We start from the raw sequence: 8,372 nt of genomic DNA, 5'->3' as shown, positions 1-8,372 counted from the left end.
TTTAAATGCATGAATTGTGTCCCTGCAGTGGAGTCGAGCAGTCGTTACCTTGGTTAGCTCGCTGTGATGAACTGCACATCTCTGAAGAACCACGTGGGCGTCACTGACCTGACAGGGGAACGTGTCTGTCCTGCTGCAGTGAAGCGTGAGCTGTCGTGTGATGCTCAGGACTCAGAGTTCAGAGGAAGTTGTTATTGTCGAGGCTCCAGGTGTGAACATGTCTGGATGTTGTGTGTATATTTATTCTCCTTTAGTCTCATGTCACTTTGCCATCGTGTCAGCGTCTGGTCCTCGTCCTCTCAGCTGTTTGTTCTCCTTCATGTAACGTCAGAGTCCGACGTGCTCAACGGTAAAACGACCCCCCCCCCCCCCCTCCTCCAGCGCTCCAAACACAAGCCGACATTGTGAGTTGTATGTCATTTATGAAATCTTGTAAATAACCAAACTGATGTTCTTACTGTAAAATATTTATGCTCCTCAAAGAGTACGACAAAGGAAATAAACGCAGAGAACAACGAGTCTGTACTTTGTGTTTCACTTGATCTCCAGAGCATGTGATATGTCATGTGACATGTTCAGATTGTCAGTGTGGGCGGAGCCTCTGACTGCTGATCTGACCAATGAGCTGAGGTTTAGTCTTCAGACGACTTCCTGTTGTGCTTAAGTCTCTCACAGTCTGAACGACACACACACACACACACACAGGCACAGACACACACACAGCTCTGAAGTTCTTCTCGCCTGCGACACGATGAACATCTTTGATCGTCCGGTCAGAAGAGAGAAAGGTTCAGTCTCTGTTTCTGCCTCTGGAGCTTCTTCTCTACTGTGTCTCCATCATGGAGCCCCCCCCCCCCCTCAGTAGCGCCCCCTGCAGACAGAGGGCTCCTGCAGTGGGTGGGCTCAGCGGCTGCCTCAGGTTGATAAGCTTCAGTTTGTGCGGCTGCAGGTTCATTTCTGTAAAGGTGAGATAAGTTCTGGGCCGGGGGGGGGGGCAGTTCTGATGTTCTGTGATGAAAATAACTCAAAGGTTCCAGTTTGTTCAGAGGAAAGATGGAAGGAGGGAGAGAATGAAAAACTCTCATTAGCTCTCTCTCTCTCTCTCTCTCCCTCCCTCTCTCTCTCTCTCTCTCTCTCTCTCTCTCTCCCTCTCTCTCTCTCCCTCTCTCTCTGATGACTCATGCTGCTGGAACATAAACGTCTTCATACATAAACATGAACGAGTATTTTTACAGCCTTGATTCGTCGTCAATGTCCAAACTGAAATAATATGATTTTATTATTACACAGAAAATGTAGATTTGAACATTTTTGAAAAAGCAGCAACGACTTTTTAAATCCCAACATCTGCAGGTCGGAGCCGAGAGAGAAGCTGAGATCCACGTGAATCAGGATCAGAGCTCACTGCTCCACGCTGGAGCTTCACAGAAGCTGTGTGTTCATTTAGAGAAAATCGTTTGAATCGTTTTTAATTCTCAGTCGAATCCCAAATTTTGCATCTGAGAAACAAGTTTATTGAACATTTTATCTGGTGTTTTATTTCTGCTTTTGTTTTGACGATCATCTGATTACCCAGCTGCCCCGGCTCTTCCTCCGGTCCCGGGTCTCCGAGGGTCGATGATGACAAAGGGACAAACGTGTGTGTGTGTGTGTCTGTGTGTCTGTGTGTGTGTGTGTGTGGACTTTCATCATGTTTGTGGTCGTTTCACCTTTAATATGAATTCCTCAACACCCCCTGGTTTATTCCCACGGGCGACTTTTAGGAGCGAGAACTCGAAGTCGTGTTTCCACAAATAGTCTCTCTGCTCGGCCTCCATCACTCAGCGCTGTGAGCTCGGCTCTGTCTCTTCCTCCCTCCGAGCTGCAGCTCCTCGGCAGGACGCCGCCGCACACGCTCATTTCGTACCGTTTTAAATTCTGGGGGAGATTTAAAATTAGCTCGGCTCTTCATTCAAGTTATTACAGCCTGAAGCCGCTCGGCTCCTGGAGACTCGTCTGTAGAGCGACGACTCAGCGGGGAGCGATGGTGACACGTGTGATTTGTCACAGAGCTGATTTAACACAGGTTCCAACCCTCAGAGTCTCTGATGGAGTTTAGATACAAACACATGCTGCAGCAAACAGGAGTTTATCAGTTTGATTAGTTTGACCACGGAGGATTCACCGTGATGACGAGGTTTCTAACACGTGACGTGAAACCTGAAGAACACAAACATCTCAGGATGAAGAAGAGGAGCCGGACACGTAGAAGACGAAGACGTCCACTTGGAAACACGAGGAGGTTCCAGATCATCTGGTGATGAGGGCCGACCCGGTGTGGAGGAGCTGTAAACAACAACACATCATGTCCCGCCTCCTGCTGCTCTACAAGCTCCGCCTCCTGCTGCTCTACAGGCTCCGCCCCTCGCCTGATGTTCCCACATGTTCCTGTTGGTGTGAACGAGTCGGACCCGACAACCTGCTGCTGCTTCACAGACTCCAGAGAACGTCCAGACTCGGTTCTCTGGACGTTCTCTGGAGTCTCTGAGCAGAAGGAACAGAACTAATGACGTCTCTAAATCAAAGAACCTGAATTTGTACATTTGAGATCTTCCTGCTCGTTGATAAAAGGTTTGAAGTAGAATCTGAATTTCTGCTTTAAAGTCCTACAGACAGAATCTATAGAGAGTTTATTTTCTCGTTGTTGAGTCAGAATGTCTTGGCTCGGCGTCTTCTCCCTCTGAGACCCTCGTGTCTCTCGTCTGTCTCTGCAGACTGAGACACCTTCCAGCTGTAATGGAGTCGTGTCCGTCTGATTGAAGAATAACAACCTGCGGCGCTCTGTCTGTGTTTGATCTGGCATCCGGCTCCTCTGGCAGAGGGCGGCTGATTCTCTGTGTTGAGCAGCTCAGGTGGTTGTTGGGTCCGAGGTTTTATTCCCGTGAGGACGTTGTTTGAAAGGAAACGTGTCCGAGCTGCTGTGTCTCTGTTTCCAGACGAACACAAGAGCTGCAGTTTCATTTCTTTCCTCTTTCTGCTCTGATGTGTTTTCTGATCTCAGACCTTTTTATTAAAGCTTCTGCTGCTCGTTGGTCTTTAGATGTGAAACCCTGCAAACCTCCGGTCGTAATGAACACAGGATGAAGATGATCTGATTGTAAACTGTCGATGATGAAGAGAAACAAACACAGAACATCCCTGAGGTGGTGCTGCCTCCACTGCCTCCGTCACATCCAGTTCCATGAAGCCTGAGCTCCTCCTCTGCTGGATTTAAAACATCACAGAAACATTTATCATAGTCCACATGTTTATTCATTATTATATCTACTGGATTAATTTTTCCTCATCTGTTTTCAGGTTGTCTGTCGGTTTCTGACGGAGCCCGACTCTAGCCCAGCGGGGGGGTCTGTTCTCTTCTCATGACACGACCCGACCATCGGGAATCGAACCTCCAGACATCTCAAGAGATTCAATCTGACTGAAGGGGAAACTGATTCATTTGTGGGTCAAAGGTCAAAGTGAATTCAAAAGTAAAGTATCAGGAACAAGCTGATTTCATTCATCACTGGACTCGGAGGACGTGAAGAGAATCAGTCTCGAGATCTTCACCTGGACTCACAGTGACCTTTGACCTCAACATGCTGTGTCCTCTTGATTTCTCAAGTTTGTCTTTGTTGTTGTGACTCAATCATTCAGAGGTCAAAGGTCACAGTGAGGTCCGGTCATTATGGCTGAATGTAATAGGTCAGATCCCCTGGAGGCTCTGAACCCAGCCTGTCTGTGTTTTAAATGCTCATCTCCGGATGATATCAGATGAACAGCAGGAGCTACAGGTTGGATCAGATACTTTCCTCCCTCCTGTGTTCACAAAACAAAACTCACACTCCCAGAATCCCCTGGGGCGCCTGTTGGGTGACATTAAGCTCCTGGCTCGCCCTCCCCCGTGTTGACCTTCTACTTGTGTCCTCCTGGATTCTCTGGCTCCTGATCACGAAGCCTCTTGGATCATCACGGTCTCGGAGGAAACTCCATTATGCAGCTTAATGAATATTTGATATGATTTGTTCAACATTCAGGTGGATCTGACTGTAAAAGACGAAGATGGTTGTTTGTTAATCACAAACGGGACAAGATTTAATACTCGAAGTTTGAACTGTGAGTCGTGATGAGCAGACGAGTTCGGCTGAAGCTCCTCAGCTCAGTAGAAGCTCCGAGGAGGCAGGAGGGGGGGGGGGAGTTCAGCTGGAGGTGGAGAGAGCAGTCCTGAAATGCATGCTGGGTAAATTAGGATACAAACAGGAGATTTAACAAGTGTCAGGCTGAAGATCATCAGTTTGCCTCTGAACACATTAAGCTGAATGAAGGAGGTGATTCAGCGTCTCACTGTTTATTTACATCCTGTTTAACACAGACACACACTTTGAAGTGAAGGATTCTGGGTAGAAGCTGCTTCGTGTGAGACGGTGTCACCATGACAACTTGTGCTGCGTTGATGTGCAGTTTGTGTGTTGATGCAAAGCGAAGGTTGTTGTGTTTGTGATGTGCGTCCAGACTCAGCTGCTCAGAGACTCGTGTCATCACTGGGACATCTGGCCCACAGGGTTTGTGTTTTGCGGGGGGGGGGGGGGGGGGGGCGTCGTGTCGTGGTCCCGGCCGAGCTGCAGGTGAGACACAACGAGACAAAAGACAAACCTGACGTCTTCTCTGATCCACGTCCAACCACCGGGGGACTCTCCACTCCGTCTCCATGCACACAGCATTCTGATATCAAGCAGATTAAGATGATGATCTGAAGAAGATACTGAAATGTAAACAGTGAGGATTTCATATCTCTTTTCTTATTGATCGATTATCGGCTTCACTTCACCTCCGAGTGTGTGGAGCAGCTGGTTTTCATTTTGTATTTGTAATCTTTGAACAAATGTGAAAACAACAAATGCAGATTATGAACAGGAAGCTCCGCGTCTCACATTTTGTATGCTAAGCTAAGCTAACTACCCCCCCCCCCCCCCCCCCTACACACAAACAAGATAATAGAGTGGTGTTTACTGAGGTTTGATTCCTCCTGTCACTTTCAGGTACTTTCTTCCTGAGTCGCACTGCGATGTGAGAGTGTGAGTCAGAGTGTGTACATGTGTGTGTGAGTCAGAGTTTGTACATGTGTGTGTGAGTCAGAGTTTGTACATGTGTGTGTGAGTCAACAGAGTGTGTACATGTGTGTGTGAGTCAGAGTGTGTACATGTGTGTGTGAGTCAGAGTTTGTACATGTGTGTGTGAGTCAACAGAGTGTGTACATGTGTGTGTGAGTCAGAGTGTGTACATGTGTGTGTGAGTCAACAGAGTGTGTACATGTGTGTGTGAGTCAGAGTGTGTACATGTGTGTGTGAGTCAGAGTGTGTACATGTGTGTGTGAGTCAGAGTGTGTACATATGTGTGTGAGTCAGAATGTGTACATGTGTGTGTGAGTCAGAGTGTGTACATATGTGTGTGAGTCAGAATGTGTACATGTGTGTGTGAGTCAGAGTGTGTACATTTGTGAAGTCGTTACACAATAAAACTCTTAAACTTGTACATTATGAAACATCAGGTTAACAAAGGGATTTTTATGTTTCCTCCGGCGAACACATTTTATTTCTGATGAAGATGAAATCCTGACGACTTCAGTCTTTAATGTTCCTTCTCATTGTGTTTCCATGTAATGATATTATGGTCTGTTACGGAGGTGATTCTATTATCTGGAGCCTCCAGCAGCTCTTTCAGCTCATCACCGTGGCGACCTGAGCATCTGTGACATCATGAATCTGAGTTTTTTCTTCAGGGAACAGAAACAGGAAGAGGAGAGATCGACTGAGTGTTGCTCCCTCGCCATTTATTTTTAATTTGAATCTTTCTTCATCGATCAGTTTATGAACTTTTTCAAACCAGGTCTGACAGCGAGCTTCAGTGTTTCCTCTTTTTTTCTCCATGTTTGGTCTCCACCTGCTCCTGAGGGACTCACAAGAGCCCGGGGGTTCATTTTAAATGGTTTGAATTTTGAAATGTTTAACTTGCACATTTTAAAAGAGTCGTCTGTCTGAAACCTGACCCTTTTTTTTACGTGTTATTGTATCTGTGAAGACGTGTTGATGTGTTCAAGCTCCTGAACATCGGCAGCATGTGGCCTCCTGCTGTTTACGTGTTTCTCCTGTTTCTCTGCAAGCAGCTGCCGACGATGATGCAATGAGTGCGATTCGCATTTTCAGAACTTGTTGGGCGGCGTATTAGTGGAGAAGCTGCTCGTTTGTCTCCTGCTGGACGTTTGTCTCCTGCTGGACGTTTGTCTCCTGCTGGACGTTTGTCTCCTGCTGGACGGACTCATGCTGGACGGACTCATGCTGGACGGACTCATGCTGGACGTCAGCTGTCTGCGTTGTGAGGTGTTCACAGAGAAGCATAAAGTAAAATGTCAGACGACCTTTAAACGGTCACATCGATGAGACGAGGCTAACCAGCTTCCACTGCCTGTTCTTCACCGGACGAGTCCCTGAAGGGACCTGACGGAGCCGACGGGGGTTCGATTCCTGCTGAGAGCTGCTCTTTGGTTCTGTCGTCTCCAGGAAAGACTCTTTACACCAAGTGAGAGCAACATATCGTGTTTCATGAGACGTGAAATCACAAAGAACCCTGGTGATAAACCACAGAGAAATAAAGATGGAGGACAGGACTCGATTGACAGCTGAGACTGACTCCTGATTGGTTGAACAGGTGTGTGGGTGGGACCTTGATATCTCGGCTCCACCCCACGATCACGACTGCACAGGCTCTGACTGTTAATGACGTCATCACCACAAGATGGCAGCGTTTGTATCCGAGATCCTTTGGCTTCATTTCTGGAGGAAGAGGAGCCGCCTTCCTCTTCATTCAGATCTTGTTCCAGAGATGTCAAACTGAGTCCAGACCTTTAACTGATGAATAACTGAAAGTTGTGAAACTGAGCGTAGTGACATCATGAGTCGTGACGGATCCCCCCCGACGTCACTCAGCATCAAACATGAATTCTGATGAACTTCCTGACGGGAGCTGGTGACTCAGAGGCTGAGAACCAGCAGCTTCTGGTTCAGTGTCTGATCACGAGCAGCTGGTGTCACTGACTCATGTTTATTGTTTCTGCTGTTCACCCTGATCACAGACTAAATGACCTTCAATACGCACTGATATGAATCATTATTATTATATAGATTATATTATGAGGCTCCACACGTACGGAGCTGAAGTTACCTCCAGGCAGTGAGAACTATTATTATATACAACTGTTTGAACACACACACACAACTGTGACTATTGTTTGTTCTTTATTCTTCACAACAGTTGATGAGTGATGTTGCCCCGACGCGACTTCAGTTTGTGTTGAGTTGTGATGTTTGTGAGAATCGACACTGAAACACAACAGGAGAGTTTTACTTTAATTGCTGGAGCAGAAATGTCTCTAAAAGCATTTCAGCACATTTATGACGTGTAGATTATAGTTTTCAGCAGCAGCTTGTTTCCTCTCATTCATCCTGACGATCAAAACAAACATCGCTTCTGAAAACACCAACATGTGACCGCTCTGTTCCCAATAAACTGATCCAGGGTCAGGACGAGTCATGATTCTTTCAGCAGCAATAAAAACCTCCTCTGATCTGTTGACGTGTTTATTACAGATGATCATCACCGATTTATTAGACCTGTTTGTGTGTTGTGTTGTTAACCTGGAGTCTGTAAGTGCGTCTGTACTGAGTCTGTTAGTGCGTCTGTTAGTGCGTCTGTTACTGAGTCTGTTAGTGAGTCTGTTACTGAGTCTGTTAGTGCGTCTGTACTGAGTCTGTTACTGAGTCTTTTAGTGCGTCTGTACTGAGTCTGTTAGTGAGTCTTTTACTGAGTCTGTTAGTGAGTCTGTTACTGAGTCTGTTAGTGCGTCTGTTACTGAGTCTGTTAGTGCGTCTGTTACTAAGTCTGTTAGTGCGTCTGTACTGAGTCTGTTACTGAGTCTTTTAGTGCGTCTGTACTGAGTCTGTTAGTGAGTCTTTTACTGAGTCTGTTAGTGAGTCTGTTACTGAGTCTGTTAGTGCGTCTGTTACTGAGTCTGTTAGTGCGTCTGTACTGAGTCTGTTAGTGAGTCTGTACTGAGTCTGTTAGTGAGTCTTTTACTGAGTCTGTTACTGAGTCTGTTACTGAGTCTTTTACTGAGTCTCCTATTGAGTCTGTTACTGAGTCTGTTATTGAGTCTTTTACTGAGTCTGTTACTGAGTCTGTTACTGAGTCTGTTACTGAGTCTTTTACTGAGTCTCCTATTGAGTCTGTTACTGAGTCTGTTATTGAGTCTTTTAGTGAGTCTGTTACTGAGTCTGTTACTGAGTCTTTTACTGAGTCTC

This window comes from Pleuronectes platessa, chromosome 14 (assembly GCF_947347685.1).
Source record: "Pleuronectes platessa chromosome 14, fPlePla1.1, whole genome shotgun sequence".
Lineage (NCBI taxonomy): Eukaryota > Metazoa > Chordata > Actinopteri > Pleuronectiformes > Pleuronectidae > Pleuronectes > Pleuronectes platessa.
The sequence above is the reverse complement of the archived record's forward strand: the minus strand, read 5'-3'. Positions refer to the sequence as shown.